Raw genomic sequence first — 16974 nt, 5'->3', positions numbered from 1 at the left:
ATAGATGAGCTAGGTGCTAGAGAGATGGCTCAGAGGTTAATTACTGGCTGCTCTTCCAGAGGTCCTGAGTTCAATTCCTGGCAACCACATGGTGTCTCACAGCCATCTGCAATGAGATCTGATGCCCTCTTCAGGCATGCAGGCATATATGCAGGCAGAGCACTGTATATATAAAAAATAAGTATTTTTTAAAAAGAAGAAAATAGTTGAGCTAGAAAAACCTAAAGAAACAGAAGAGGTGAGAAAATGACAGATTCTAACCAAACATCTGTCTTTTGACCTAATAAGTATGAATGTTTAAGACCATAAAAGCTGTATTTGAACATGACACCAGTTGCAGCAGTTGCTGATGAGGATGAGTGGGAAGCTCATGCCTTGCCATGCCTTCTGTTTTAAATTGAGAGCCCTTCCTTCAGTCCAGCTCTTTGAAAGTGTGGAGGAATAAAGGATTTTTCTCCATAGCCAGAAGTTTGAGGAAAGTCTCTTTATTATGGTAATTGTTGGGCACAGTGCCATTCTTCCCAGGATCATTCAAATTCAAGGCCCCCTCCCTCCCTCTCTCTTCTCCTGGGCCCTTTGTAGTAAACCCTGATGTTAGGCTTGCCAAAAGCCTCTTTTCAGTCCAGCAGCCCCATCTGCACAGCCATACTATGTGTTCAGGGGCAAGGGGAGTATACTGTACACTGTGCTCTTACTCACTTGGGCCCAAGCCTCAGAGTTCATCTCTGCTCCCCACCCTATACCCATCCAATAAGTTCTTCTAATTGTGTTCTTTGATAAGTCCCTAAATGTCTTTAGGATATTCCAAAGTCTTGAAATGTTGTAATCATTTCCTAAATTTACTTAAAACCCACAGTTTCTCTTTATGTATCCATCCAATAAGTCACTGCCAAGATAATTAGGCAGTGGTTCAGTTCAAATCATGTTACTTGCCCAAAAAATTTACCCTTTTTGCTTCCTGTTAGTTCAGATTCTTTAGCTTGATGTTAAGGAATTCCATCCTTCTAGCCACTTTTTTCTTTTTCTTTTCTAAGTTACTTTATGTGGTAGCTAAAAAGGACTCATTTCCTTTATCATACATTATTATCTTTCAGTTTTGGGGTAGGTTATGTTTTGTTTCTTAAATCTGAGGTTTGGTAACTTTTTATCTGGCCTGGGAAATTCTCTGGCATTCTGACTAATGCATCCTTTGCATTCTCTCTCCTGGAACTCCTATTAGGCAAGTAATTTTCTTTTCTCTCCTTGTATCATTTAACTTCTCTTTGATATTATCTACCTCCTCATTTCTGAACTGTGTTTATGTCTTCACTTTTCCTTCAGTACTATCTAATCTGGTTAAATCTGTGCATTGCATTTAATTTCAGTGGCTAAGTTTTGAGTTTTGGGATCTTTTTTTTTTTTTTTTAAATCCCTATTTGCTTTGTTTTCACATTTGTTTTTTGTGGGTTCTTATTCTGTTTGTTTGTGGCAGTGTTTCTCTAGTCCAGACTGGCCTTGAACTCACAGAGATCCGCCTGCCTCTGCCTCCCAAGTGCTAGAATTAAATTGGAGCACCACCACTGCCCAGCTTCCTTTGTAACTTCTACCTTAGGGTTCTTTACTGGAAGGAGTTTCTTGGGTTCTAAAGCTATTCTGTTTGTTCTCTTATGATGATACTTTTTTAAGGCCAGTAGTTAAACCTGTATTTTCCAAAATGGGTATGAATTTGTTTCTTTGATGCCCTGGTTTGAGTTTTGGCTCAAGATAATTTTGAATGTAAATTTGTGACTTAGAATCCCTGGAACACTGAGGTATTGTATATAGGATTATAGTCTTGAATCCCAAATCCATATGAGTTTTCTCAAACAAGACCTGTCTTTCTATTTGCTTCTAACCTGAACAGAGATGAGCTCCGCTGGGCCCCCTGCAGCACTGGTTGAGTGTTTCTTTCCCTAGTCCATTCTTTCACTCCAGTCAGAGTCTTAGATTCTGGCTCTGTCTCTGTAACACCAAGACAAGTCCTGTTTTGGTTTGGTTTATAAAACCCAGGCCCGGAAGTTATTAAAACCATCTCTCAGCCCTCTCAGTCATTCTGTCAGGTCATGTGCACTGTTGTGGTTTTCCACTTCCTCCTTTAAGTCTAGCCGTCTAGAGGTTCCCTTTCTTTTTTTGTGAATTTTAAATAGTGATATACTTTGTCTAGTTTCTAGGTCATTATGTGGCAAATGTTTAGTTTATCTTAAACACAGATACCCTGTTGCTTCTTTTCATGTTTCTGAGCATCTTAGTTAGGTTTCTGTTGCTATGACGAATATCATGGCCAAAAACACCGTGGGGAAGAAAGGATTTATTTTGCTTATACTTCACATCACTGTCCCTCCTGAAAGACAGTCAGGGTGGGAACTTTTTGGCAGGAACCAGGAGGCAGAAGCTGAAGCAGAGGTCTTGGAGGAGTACTGTATATTGGCTTGTTCTCCATGGCTTGCTCAGCCTGTTTTCTTATATACCCAGAGCCACCTACCTAGGGGTGGCACCACCGACAATGGTATGGATCCTCTCATATCAGTCATTGAAAATGCCTTCTAGGCTTGCTTACAGCCTCATTTTAGGCATTTTCTGAATTGAAGTTCATTTCTCTCAGATGACTCTAGCTTGTGTGAAGTTGACATAAAATTAGCCAGTACACTGAACAACTATACAGAGCTGTGGATCGCATTTGGTGAATTTGAAGTGAGTAAAACTGTGTACACACACACACACACACACACACACACACACACACACACACACACACACACACACACACACACACACGCTTATGTGATTTTTAGTATCACATTTACAAAAAAGCAACAGGTAAACTTTGGTCTCTGGAAACTTGTTATCCTTTATGAGTGTGTATTCTTCTCTCAGTGTTAGTCATAACAGCAGGTTAATTTGGGTTCTGTAGCTGTGTTCAGCAAATAACCAAGTATGGAACAGTTTGCAATGTCTGAAATGTGACTGGGATGACACTTTGGCTTACTCACACTGTAGTTCAAGCATAGACTTGTAGGAAGTTCTTTACTCATCCCACAGTCCTATTTTGCAATTCCTGCTATTTCCCTTCTTTGACGTCGACTTGTCGGCTTGTGGAAATGTTTCCACAGTAACATTTCACAATGCACATCCTTGTTGGAATACGAAGAAGCCCTGCCATGTGCCTTGTAGCCTTGTTTCCTAGCCAGGAAACACATGGTATTCCATCCGCCTTTCCTGCACTTAATTTTGGCTGTCTGTTGGACAACAGGAAAGCCCTTAAGTTGTCTCCCTTTAGCACAGGTGCCAGATTAAAGTGTGCTGAAGGGATTTTGATATCCATGCCCCATTACCAAAGCATTTATGCTATGACTGGTAGCAATAAACAAAGTTCCTGGGTGGTATAGATTATGCCTTGGCATGATACTCTATGTAGTGCTAAGGCACCTGTTTGTATCTTTGGAGAATCTTCTTACTGCTTCTAGGAAACTGTGGGGAGGAGGCGAAAAGTAGGGGCATAACTTCTTTTTGTTTGTTTTGTCCTCACGATGTAACCCTGGCACTATTCTGGAACTTGCTATGTAGCCCAGGCTAGTCCCCAACTTGAAGGAGATCCATCTACCTCTGTCTCCTGAGTGCACCATCATGTCCAGGGAGGCATAACTTCTCCACCTCTATGTTTTCCTTTTCAAGTCAAACATGATGAATATCTTCGTATCCTGTTTCCTTCAATGCTCGACTGACTAGACTGTTTCCTAACACTTCGAGCATCTTCTGTATCTTCTCTCATACTTCATTTCTTCTTTACTTTCTTTCCTTTTTTTTGTTACCTTAGCCAGCACCCTTATTTGGACATTCATTAGAAGTAAGAGTTCAGAGACAAGCATGTCATCTTAGTTGTGATTAGTGTGCATTCATCTCATTTATAAGTCACTAACTAGTAAAACTGAGGAGATTGTGTGGGCTCCTGTCACTATATGCTAAAGGATGATGAGAACATTTGAGTAAGAATCCTCCAGATTCACTCTTTATCTGTAAGGTTGTTCACTATAGACTTAGCAGTGTCTGTTGAGTGTTGCTTTTTTTGGTCCCATAGCATGAAACTTTCAAGACAAGAAGTAGTTACTTATCACAGGACCCTTAACTGTTCAGTTCAGTGAGTTTTAACAATTGCATATATCAATTTATTCCCAAGCTTCAAATAGAATGTTTTATGCCATCATTCCAGAAAGTTCATTCATACCCTTTTCCCATTTAGTTCTGCCCTATACTTCTGTCACAGGCAACTGTTGGTTTTATTTTGCTAGGTTAGTTCTCTCTAGTTCAGAACTTCATTTGAATAAACTATACATTATTTTACTTTTTGTTCCTGGCTTCTTTGGCTTGGTGTTTTTGAGATTTGTACTTGGTATGTGTATTAGAAGTTAATTTCTGCCAGACAGTGGTGGAGCATACCTTTAATCCCAGCATTTAGGAAGCAGAAACAGGATTTTATTAAGTTCAAGGGCAGCCTGGTCCACAAAATGAGTTTCAGGACAGCCAGGGCCCTTGCACAGAGAAACCATCTCTCAAAAAACAAACAAACAAACAAACAAAGTTTATTCCTGTCTTATCTCTAGTATATAAATTTAGCGGATTGTGTCCATCCATTCTACTGGTTAATGCCTTTTTTTTTTTTTTTTAATTGTTTAAAAATTCTCCTTTGTGTGGAAGACAGAAGAAAACTCTAGGGATTTGGTTCTGTCCTTTTACCTAGTGGGTTCTGGAGGTAGATCTCACTCAGATTCCCTGGCATAATAGAAAGTGCTTTTACCCATTGACAGCCCATGGTTATTTTTAAATCTTTTTTGGGGTGAAGGATATGGAGACGTGATGGGAGGTTGTCTTGTGTAAACCTGGCTGGCCTTGACTCGCTAAATAGCTGATGCTGCCATTAAGTTCCTAATCTTCCTGACTCCACCTGGGGTTACAGGCATGCATCACCACGCTCAGTCACTCAGTCTTCCATAGTCAAACATTTTTACTTCCTTTGGATAAATACTTAGGAATGGGCATGCCAAACCAGAATAAAACTATTTAATGTTAAAACAAACTTAAAGCAATTCCCCAAGATTGTTGTCCCATTTTATTTTACTGCCATTGGCTCATGAGAGCTCTAACTGGCCCATATCCTGTCTACATTTGGTGTGATCAATCTTTTATTTCAGTAAATATGAAATGGTATTTCCTGTCATTTTTGCTTACGTTGCCTTGAAAATTTGTATGGATAATGTCTTCTCAAATGGCTATTTAGCATGTGTACATATTTGTAAAGTGTGTCTTCTGGTCTTACTCATTCTTTCTATTTTTTCATTTTAAAAACATTAAATTTTAATGTTATTTTGTTTTATGTGTATGAGTGTTTTCTTCCATGTATGTACGTGCACCGTATGTATGCCTGGTATCCCCAGAGGTCTAAAGAAGGAGTCAGGTCCCTTGGAACAGGAGTTATAGGTAGTTGTGAGCCACCATGTGTCAGGCCTCTGTTGTCTGGTGTAGTGGTCTCTAAGCAGCGTGCTGTTACTTTAACATGGCTACTATAGAATTTTAAGTTCTATGTCTATTGGATAGATCTGTTCTAGACCTTCCTATAAGCATTCAGTAATAAAGATATATCTATGAATTATTTTATTTCTTCTGCATATTAAAGAATTCAGTTGGCCATTTTATTCAGAGAAAGGAGAATGAATATGTGAGTATAAGCAAAAATGGATGAAGTAATGACAGACAAGTGAAGGTGTTAAATGGGTTGTTGTGTTATTTTTGTGAACGTGGTCCAGAAATGTGCTTGTTTTTCCTCTTAGCAAGTGTAACTGAGTAAACCCAGGTTTGAAGGGGCTGTCAGAGCAAGTAATATAGTTGGATGGGTGAGAGCAGTTGCTGCATAAAGATGCACCCAGCAAACCATCACCACTCTACCTCCAAGCCAGAACTGTCTGTTCCTGAATGGGGAATTAAGCCTGTGATCTGATTTAAAATAGTGAGGTTGTGAGCTGTTTTCTTTTTCCTAAGTTGACAAAGTTAATTTTCTTCCTTAGTGAACAGTTTGCACGTGGAACATTGGAAATAAAATGTTCCTTGCTGGGGCTTTTATTCTTGCTAACACGTGTGTTCTTGATTATCTAGAATTCAACCAGGTATATAAAAGGTTCGTATGTTTGTCTGGGTTTGGGACTTGATTGAGTCTAAATTGGTGAGTGATAAAGATCTCATCTGTGAAACAAAATGTGAAAGGAAAAATTGAGTGAGGTTTGCCAGTAGTTCAGGGAATGAGCTGCCATGCAGATTTCAAGGCAGGGGCAGAGTTCCTTGCTTATATTCTTACTGATTCTTTCATGAAAAGATAAATGGTGCCCAGGTCTTGACCTGCTTTTGTTGTGAGTTTGTCAGTGGGCAGCTTATGGAGGCTGAGCAGCAGCCATCTTGTAAACATGGGTGTGGTCCCATTAAGCAGTTCTCAGTTACTCAGGAGCAGATAAGAAGCCCACATACATGAAGCTTGTGCTGCCATTAGATTGTGTTGAGTTTTTATTTACTGGGTTCTTAGCTCCTTGTCACTCTAGACTGAAATCTTAGAGCTGTTATTTTGGGGCTCTTGGATTTTACTGTAGAGGGAAAAGAACTGTGTTATGGTAGTCCTGCTTCCTTTGGAAGTAGGCAGAGTATCTTTTGTTAGTTTGTTTGTTTTGTTTTTCGAGACAGGGTTTCTCTGTGTAGCTTTGGAGCCTATCCTGGCACTCGCTCTGGAGACCAGGCTGGCCTCGAACTCACAGAGATCCTCCTGCCTCTGCTTCCCAAGTGCTGGGATTAAAGGTGTGTGCCACCAACACCCTGGCAAGACAGAGTATCATTTTTATGCTTTGGACTTGGATACAATTGCCTGGCTCAACTCTATGCTTCTTTTACATTTAAAGATGAAATCATAATTTCTTTTTTTTAAATTTCATTTTGCGTTCCAACCACAGTTCTCCCTCACACCCCTCCTCCCATCACACCTTGCCTCCCTCCCCAGCCTGCCTCCCATCTACTCCTCCCACAGAGTAAGGGCTCCCATGGGAGGTCGACAAAGCCCCTCCCAAGGGACAAATGCTGAGGTTGGCATCCACCATAGGGAATGGGCTCCAACAAGCCAGCTCATTTTCCAGGGATAGATCCTTCAGTCAGGGGCCCCTCAGATAGTCCAGCTACACAATTGTCTCCCACATACAGAGGGCCTACTTTGGTCCCATGGAGGTTCCACGGCTATTGAAATCATAATATCTAACTTGATAGAGTTGTTTTGAGAGTGAAATGAAATAGGGTATCTTAATATACATTCTGGTCCAGAAGAGCTCATAAAAATTATTTTTTCTGGACCAGCAAGATAGCTCAGTGGATAAAGGGGCGTGTTGCCAAGCCTGACAGTCTTGAGTTCAATCCCCAGGAACTACATGGTGAAAGATGATAACTGACTCCTTTGAGTTGTCCTCTGACCTCCACACATGTGCTGTGTGGCACGCACACATACACACAAATGAAATTAATATTTTTTAAAGAATTATTCTTCTAGCTGGACATGGTTATACACCTGTAATCCCAGCACTCAGGAGGTAAAGGTAGTATGATTGAAAGTTCAAGGTAATTCTTGACTACATCACAACTTCTAGCCTGGGATAAAACAAAATGGGCTGGGGAGGGAGCTCAGTGGGTAACAGCACTTGTTCCATGAGCCTAAGGACCTGAGTTTTGAGTCCCCGGCATCCATATAAAAGCAGGAAATGACCTTGTATGTTTGTAATCTAACATTGGGCAGAGACAAGCAGAGCGTGGAAGCACAACTGAAATGTCGAGCTTCAGGTACAGTGAGACACTGTGTCAAGGAGATAAGACAAGGCAGTAGAGCAGGATGCCAGACTCCTCACCATGGCACCTGTACACACATCACATAACACAATATTTTTAAATAGAAAATTTTCTTTTGTTTTTTCTTCTTTTGTTTCCATGAAAGTAACAGGGTTGACATCTTGCTTTCTTAGTTAACATTACATCACAAAACTAGGGAGTAGAGTTAACGTGATTGTGAAACTTCACTAAAGCCCACATACTTAGTGTTTCCAGCCTCTTCCTACTGGACTAAGGCTTGTACTAGAGAACACTGAAGCACTCTGAGGAACTGGACTGGCACTGCCTTTCCTTCCTCTTCATACTCATTTGGTGCCTTCAGATGTCCATTAGCTAGCATTTATAATTGTCGCCCGAGGAGGGTTAGTTCAAACAAGTCAGTAGAGCATAGTGTTCTGCAGTCAGATCACTTTCTCTCTACTCTCCCATCATAGACATGCATTTGATCATGCTCTTCAATCATGTAAGTTACTGCTTTCTGACTTGGAAGCTCTTTATGGGATTAGAGTAACTCCACACTGAATATTTATACACCGAATTTTTAAGATGGTGTGGGAAAAACACAGCAGTCTCCACCCTAAACTTGTATTTGTGTCCAGATAATACACAGCTACAGGTAAAGAAGTGGTTTCCTTCTCAGAACTCAAACATTTCCAAACTGAGGCAGTAGATGACCACTGTTTAGCAGCATTAAAAAATAATCAACTGGCCTGTTTTAATTTGTTATCTCTGTGAGAGTGTGTGCTACTGTGTATGCTACATTTATGTGTGGAGGTCAAAGCAACCTGAAGAAGTCACTTCTCCACCTTTATGTAGGGATTGCACTCAGGTTGCCAAGCTTATGTGCTAAGTGCTTTAAATACACCAGTCATCTTGCCAGCTTTTGTTGGTTTGTTTTTGTTTGATGCAGGTTCTCACTATATCAACCAGGTTGGCCTCAAACTCACAGAGATCCGCCTGGCTCCGCTTCCCAAGTGCTGGGATTAAAGGTATGTGCTACCATACTCCATTTTTGTTTTTTGAGACAAGGTCTCATGTAGTTCTAGATGCCCTAGAACTACTTACTGCCTCTACCTTCAAGTATGTGGTTACTGGAACAATCACTGCTTCAGGCTTAGTGTGCCTTTGTAAATGCTTAGAGGCTTGGGAGGTAGAGTATTTGTTTTGCAAGCAAGGACTGGAGTTGGGGTTTGCAGAAAGAAAGGCCTGATACAGTAACATGCTTTTATAATCCCAACCCATCTATGGCTGGGAGGTAGAGACAAGAGAATCCCAAAAACTTGACAGACAACTAGCCTGATGTATTCAGCCGTGAAGAGATCTGCCTCAAAACAAGGCTGAAGGCAAGGACACATAGATACCTTCGGTATTCCTCTGACCTCTCTGTCTATATAAGCACCTGCACCCACACACTCCACATATTCAGGGAATGAATGCGTGCCTACATAACATAAGTAGGTTAGTGGTTCTCAAACTGTTCTTAGGTATCCTTTGTATTCATATAAATAGTTAAGGATTCTTATTGACATTTACTATATTAAACTAAAACAGGAAAGTTTAAGATGTTAAATTATTTTGAAAAAAATACTTATCCCCTGTTAATGTGACTAGCATAATTTTGTGTATATTTTGTAAAGCTTCTAGACACTAGTATGGAATGTGGCATTATTTTATATCTTTATGAATCTCCTTCATATCTGTTTGTATAGAAGATGCAATCTTCCAGTTGCTTAGCATTTTTACTAGCTGTCGGACTTGTGATACAAGCACTGTGGGAAATGCCACCATAGCTTATAAGAGAAAGGGGGAAATATTGACTTATTGTTACCACAAAAGTATTTTAACCTTTTAAACTCCTTGTAGAGATGAGAGGCCTGGCCTCTAGGTCCCTTGACACTGAGAACTGCAGGTTTAATGACAGAGCTCTTGGAGGCCTGTCTCAGACAAAGGACACTTTGCTGGTTGAGAGGCAGCAGAGATTGGAGTGTAGATAGACTACCTTCTCAATACCTTTTGAATATTTTGCTTTGTATATTAATTACCATTTTAAGGTACATTATTATTAAATAAAGCCTCTATATTCCTTCTGGTAAAAAGATGTGTTGTTGTTGTTGTTTGCTTTTTTTTTTTTTTTCTTTCAAGACAGAGTTTCTCTGTATAACTTTGAAAGCCAGGCTGACCTCAAACTCACAGCCTCTAACTCCCGAGCACTGGGATTAAAGATGTGTGCCACCACCACCCAACAAAAAAGATGTTTAAAGTAATAAATCAATGCTTGTGGGGGGGTGCTCTTGTGAGACAGCGTCTCACTCTTTAGCCTAAACTGGCCTAGAACTCCCTATGTAGTTCAGGCTAGCCTCAAATGTGAGGTAATCTTCCTGCCTCAGTCTGCTGAGATTACAACATAGTACCACCAAGCTGGGCTCCAACCCTTAATGTGGGTCACATGCTCCCAGCCTTTGTTCTTGTTTCCACATAGGTCCCAGAGGAGCAATTAGTATGTCTTCTCTGCTCAGACTTCCAGGTGTGAAGTCTACTGTCTGTTTTAAGGATTATATGTTCATTTTTTTTTTTTTGGAGGGGTGGTTAATGTGGTTTTTTTCCTAGATGAACACAGTGAGCATTTATTTCCTCCCTCCCTCTCTCCCTCCCTCCCTCCCTTCTTTTCTTCCTTTCTTCCCCTCCCTTTTCTTTTCTTTAGACCTTGGCTTTGTCAAACCTGACCTCAGGGCCAGAAAGCAGAGCATCTTACCAGACACTTTCTAAATGTCTGAGTGAGGGTGGCCCCGTGCTCTCTGTCTCCTTGTAGTGATTCTTGAGTATTCCTAGCTGACATGCCACAAGATTGCCGAAGGCAAACAGCTGGATTTCTGAGCCAGCAGTTTGCTCATAAACAGCAAGACTGTCCATTGCCACAAGATCTGAAGCTGCCATAGTAAGACAATCTCAGCTGGATCTTTTGCTGCAGCCTGTGAGGTCCATTGAGGGACCTCCTGCACTCACCTCTGGTTCCATGTAGTATCATTGTTTAAGAGAAGAATTGGCGCTTGTGTATATAAAACAGCCCAGTGAGACAGAAGTTTTGCTATCAAAAAATGAGATTTGTGCATAGTGACTCACGCCTGCAATCCCAGTACTCAGGAGGCCTCTCAGTGGAGAATTGTCCTGCGTTTGAGGGCAGCCTGGGCCACAGTAAGACCTTAACTCAAAAAAAAACAAAACAAAACAAAACAAAACAAAAAAAACCATATATACACACAAACAAAAGTACAAAGGTCCACAGAAAACTACAGTTTCATGGTAAGTGGTTCCTTTCCTTTGACAAAACAGCACTAATACAGGTTTGCTGTAAGTAAAGAAATGAAGAGTAATGAGTAGTCAGCCCATGGGCTCACAGCTTGTGTTGTGGGTGAAGCCTGGCTTCGTTATCGTGCTGTACATTTTGATGAGATGTAATGAATGTATTTTCTAAACCAAAAACCACACCTGCTTTAACAGTGCCTCTCTCCCCTTCTGGGATTAAACCAGGCCTCACATATGCTAAGCAAACTCTACTACTCAGCTACATTCACAGCTTTCTTCCTTCGTAGTTTGGAATATAGCCTTACTACAGGAGAGCCCAGATTGACCTCACACTTAGGGTGTACCTGCCTTAGCTCTCAAGTAGCTGAGGTTGTAGGCATGCCCAACCATCATATAAAAACAAGTCGTCTGGGATAGTGTACACTTGTAATCCTAACACTCAAGGTGAGGCAAGAGGATCATAAATTTTAGGCTAGCCTGGGCTACTTAATGAGATCTAGTCTCAAAAACTTTTTTTCCCTCCCCAAACAGAGTTTCTCTGAGTATCCCTGACTGTCCTAGAACTTGCTGGCCTCCAACTCAGAGATCCGCCTGCTTCTGCCCCTCCCGAATGCTAGGATTAAAGAAAGGCATGTGCCACCATGCCCAGCTTCAAAAACTTTTTAAAAGTTGGTTATGTAGCTCAGTGTTAGAATGTTAGTTGAGCATGAAGAATAGGAAGGGTGCCGCTCAAAGTTCTGTTCTAAGGTATTTCAGCACATTGCTGTTATCAATACTTCTAAAGAGGTAGTCTGGTCCTGTCTCTCTAACCAGACCAATGCAACATAGACTCCAGAGAGCCTTGGCCTGTGTGGAAATTTGCTGTTTAGTATGAAAAATTCTTCTTTCTCCTCTTCCTGCTTTTTGGTTTTGGTTTTGGTCTTTCTCAAGACAGGGTTTCTCTTTATAGCCCTGGTTGTCTTTGAACTCACTGGGTAGACCAGACTGGCCTCAAATAGAGATGTGCCTGCCTCTGCCTCCTGAATGCTGGGATTAAAGGCTTGTGTCACCACTGCCCTGCAGATTCTTACTTCTTCTTGGGGTGTTTGTTTTGCAATCAAATCTTGCTGTATAGCCTGAGCTGGCCTTGAACTCAGATCTGAAGCTCATGGAAATTCTCCTGTCTCCCTAGTGCCCTATTGTTATGAATGCAAAGCATAAAAGCTGGGCATGGTGGCATATGCCTTTAGTTTCAGCCCTTGGGAAGCAGAGGCAGGCAGATCTTTGTGAGTTCAAGGCCAACCTGGTCCACAGGACAGCAGAGCTACACAGAGAAATCCTGTCTCAAGCAAACAAACAAAACTCTAAGAAGAGTCGAAAAGTTGGTGTGGTAATGGTAGGTAAATCGTAAACTGGATTGCCATTAATGGCTCACAGCTCTATTCTCAGGACACAAAAGGCAGAGGCAAAAGATCTTGAATTAGAAGGCCAGCTTCAGCTACATAGTTAGTATGAGTTAGAATGAGATCCTATCTCAAGCCCCCAAATATAAGCTAATTCATTGTTAAATTTTTATTTTATCTTTGTTTTATCTTGCCTGTATGTATGTCTGTGCATCATGTGCTTGTGGAAGCCAGAAGGTATAGGATCCCTTAGAACTGGAGTTAACAGACAGTTGTAGGCCACCCCGTGGGTAATAGAAGTGCTGGTTGTCTGGAAGAACAGCCGTACTCTTAACCACTTAGCCATCTCTCCAGACCTGCAAAACATAATTCCTAATGCTCCTAAATGTCTAGATTTGCTGGTTATTAACCCTTGTAGGAGAGTCTGGTAGAAGATGAGAGATTGTAACCATGTTGACATTTCAGGGAAGACTGCTTGAATGATTTGCTAAACGGTCATTTTATCCGTTCCCTCTCCTGCCATCAGTCTTTTTTTGGGAGTTGGGGGGAGCTATTGCACAGATAGAATCTAGTACTTAACAGCATAGTTGCCTCCACAGAGCTTTGCTATTTTGGAACGGTTGGTGTGAATTATTCCCTGTTAATAGGAACCTGGCTTCCCCTGCTAATGAGAAGCTAATGCACACATTGCTCTCAATCAGCAGTTCTGATCTTTTTGTTCTCAGCGCCACTTTCCAGTCTTCAGAATTACTGAGCAGATTTTATAGATTTTATTGTTTTTAATTATGTATATGCCTTTGGGTGTGTGCAGGAGTTACAGACAGTAGTGAACTCCCTGGGTAATAAGAACCGAACTCAGGTCCTCTGGTAGAGAGAGCATTGTGTGCTCTTGACCACTGAACCATCTCCAACCCTTGACTGAGTTGTAACTGTTGTTATTTATTTTAAATAAAATTAAGAGTTGAGCCAGGTGGTGGTGGCGGCACATGCCTTTAATCTCAACACTCGGGAGGCAGAGGCAGGTGGATCTCTGTGAGTTTGAGGCCAGACTAGTCTACAAAGTTACACAGAGAAACCCTGTCTCGGGAGGGGGGGGGTGTTAAGAGTTGAGAGAAAATTAAAATATTTGATAATTTTTTTTCTTTTTTGTTTTTTTTTTTCTGTGACAAGTGTTATTCTTTTGTTTAAAAAGAAGAAAAGAGAAATATTGAGACAGACATAAGACTATAAGTTTATTATAAGGCCCGGTAGAATGGGGAGACTAAGAAGAGGAACAGGGTAATGGCTGACCGCCATGGCCGGTCGCCATAGACAGAGCGGGCAAACAGAGAGACGGGGGAGCACAGAGAGAGACAGACAGAGAGAGAGAGAAAGAGCGGGAACAGACAGAGAGCGTAAAGGTGCAGGGGCCTATCTTTTAAAGGGGTCCTCTGCACCTGCGTGCAGACTTCTTTCCCATGGAACCTTGGGCTGACCAGGGTATTGCCTGAGTGGATTCCACCAGGTAACAGGGGCAGGCCAGCATAATGCCTGAACCTTTCAACAAGATTTCACTGTGTAGCTCTGACTGGCCTGAAACTTGTTATATATAAACCAGGCTGCACTTGGAATTTGCAACAATCCTTCTGCCTCTAACTTTCAAGTTCTGGGATTATAAGGATATGTTTCTGTGCTCAGCTTGCAATTCATTTTTTAATAACAATAATGACAAATCCATCACATGTTAACATAATATAACTGTCTTAAATTATAAAACTAGCATGTGTCTGGCTTAATGCATCATAACTAGCCTTACATCTGTGTGAGCTTGCGATCTGTTTTGACAGATTGCTTTATGCAAATGGGTAGTTGAGAAAGGAACATTTTAGCAGTTTGGATGATATTGACTGTCCCGTGCTGCTGTGATAAAAAAATGAAGAGTGCTAGTTTCCTCTGGTTTAGGTAGGGCTACAATCTGGTCCTTATCTGTGCACTTTGTAGTTTCATTGCAGCCTGAAGAACTATTCACCGATACGATCTGTAGCAACATGTCACTCGCTTGAAAAATACTTCTTTGCTGGGTTATGCTGCTCTTCTAATGTTGGCTGATTTCACTGAATAGTTTCTGTAAACAACATTGATTACTATTACTATCAGTTTATCAGGAAACTGTTTAAAGTATTGGGAAGTTGTCCAGTTCATGGTGGCATGTACAAATTATCCAAAATTCTAAAGCTCAGAATTTATCATTGGCAACCAGTGCTGCCAGTTGTTCTCCTTGAAGTGACAGACTTACTTCATTCATTCTTGAGAAATGAGAAGATGTCTGTCGAGTCCCCAAGCGTGAACGAGTACTGTTTATCTGCCAAACACTTTAAAATGAAATGGTGCTCTATTACCCAAGCAGGTAATTCAACTTCCGGCTCAGTTACATAAATGTTCTTTGGAGACCTCTGTTCCCAGCAGAAATGCTTTTTGGTTACTTTCCATTGAAGATGTTAAAAAACAAACAAACAAACAAAAAACTATCTACTTAAGAACCCAGGTTTAGTGCCTAGAGAGATGTCTCAGTGTTTTTAGAGTGCTATTCTTTGAGAGGACCCAGGTTTGGTTCCCAGCACTTATGTCAGGTAGATCAAAACCACCTGTAATCAGTGTGGCCCCAAAGGACTCAATACCCTCCTCCTGGTTTCCACTTATACTTGTACATAAGCATATACACATAAATAAGAATAAAATAAATTTTTAAAAAAAGAACCATGGTAGAGGTTGGTGGATCTTTGTGAATTCAAGGCCAGGCAGAGCTATGTTTTTGAGACCCTGTCTCAAGAACAAACAAAAATAAAGAATGAAACAAAGTTTGAGATCTCCATGTGATTGAGGCCAGCTTGGTCTATGTAGCAACTCTCAGGCCAGCGAAAGCTACATATTAATACTGTGACTCAAAACAAAAAGAACCAAGGTTTGATTAATTATTTTATTAAATTTGGATTTATTTTATTACAAATGTATAGTTTGTTTTATTTAAACTTACTGTTTCATTTCTTATAAAAACAAAATTTCTATTTCAGAATAATTTTATTTTGAATAACCATCATAGGTTATATCAGACAAACTTATAAAATGATATATATATAGCCACTTAGTTTCCCCATGTAACCACCTAATATGGCTATGGCACTATATCTGTCTAAATTAAGAGATTACTACTAATCAAGCTGCACACTTCATCTGGTTTTCCCAGTTTTGCAAAACACAAGTGTCCTGTTGCAGTTCTGGGAAGGACACTTTGCTGGGAAGCTACTTTAGTTGTTTGTTTGATTTTGGTTTTTCTAGACAGGGTTTCTCTGGTTAATAAATAGCTTTAGCTATCCCAGAACCACTTTGTAGACCAGACTGGCCTCGAATTCACAGAGATCTGCCTTCCTCTGCCTCCCAAATGCCTGGCTTACTGTAGTTTTGTTTTTTTATTTTTTAATTGTTTTTAATTTAATTTTAATGGACACATTTGTGCCATGACATCGATGTGGAAGTCAGAAGATAACTTGTGAGTCAGTTTCTCTCCTTTCACTATTTGGGTCTTAAGGCTCAAACTCACTCAGGTTGCTAGGTTTACAGACAGCAGTTTTTAAAACAAGCTGGGTGGTAGTGGTGAATGCCTGTAATCCTCTGGAGGCAGAGGCAGGTGAATCTCTGAGTTCCAGGACAGCCAGGGCTACACAGAGATCCCCCCCCCCCAATCCAACCAGTACTTTTCCTACTACATTAAACAAAATGAAGCTAGGCAGTTGTGGTGTATGCCTTTAATCCCAGCACTCCAGAGGCAAAGGCAGACACATCTCTGTGAGTTCTGGGCCAGCTTGGTCTACCAAGCAAGTTCCAGGACAGCCAGGGCTACAGTGCAAGTGTGCACTGTGTATGCCCCACCTGACTTCTTGCAGAACTAAATGTACTTGTCAGAATTGAGAGGCTGTGGTTCATCCCATGTGGATACATGAGATACCTCCAACCCTGCCTGTCCCTTGCTTATGTGACTTCAAGCCTGGTATCATGTATTAGGGATTCTTCCCTGCCATAATGTCCTGTGCAGGGTAAGTGACAGGCACTCAACAAAGTACTGCTTCATTCTTAAGTAAAATGGGCTTCTTTCTGGTCTCTGTCTGTCTGTCTGTCTCTCCCCTGCCTCCCTTGCTTTCTACTTTGTTAGCTGCTAAACTAACTAGTTTAGCAAAGTGTTTTAGCAAAGTATTTTGCTAGGGATATGGAGAAGAATGAAAAAGTTCCTGTCTTTAAGCACTAAAATTCCGGTGATGAAGGGAAATAATTATATACCAGATGTACACAAATTCTTTTTTCAATTAAATTCAATTATGTATTTAATTTTTGTGTATGC

At 40.8% G+C, this 16974-nt stretch overlaps 1 protein-coding gene across 1 annotated transcript in view; it reads left to right on the top strand.

Moving 5' to 3' along the window:
• The window catches only part of Cfdp1 (craniofacial development protein 1), an 85875-nt gene that overhangs the window by 28083 nt on the left and 40818 nt on the right, over positions 1-16974 (top strand). The gene's annotated exons all lie outside the window — the stretch shown is intronic.

Source organism: Cricetulus griseus, chromosome 3 (assembly GCF_003668045.3).
Source record: "Cricetulus griseus strain 17A/GY chromosome 3, alternate assembly CriGri-PICRH-1.0, whole genome shotgun sequence".
NCBI lineage: Eukaryota > Metazoa > Chordata > Mammalia > Rodentia > Cricetidae > Cricetulus > Cricetulus griseus.
This window is presented reverse-complemented; position numbering and strand designations above follow the sequence as displayed.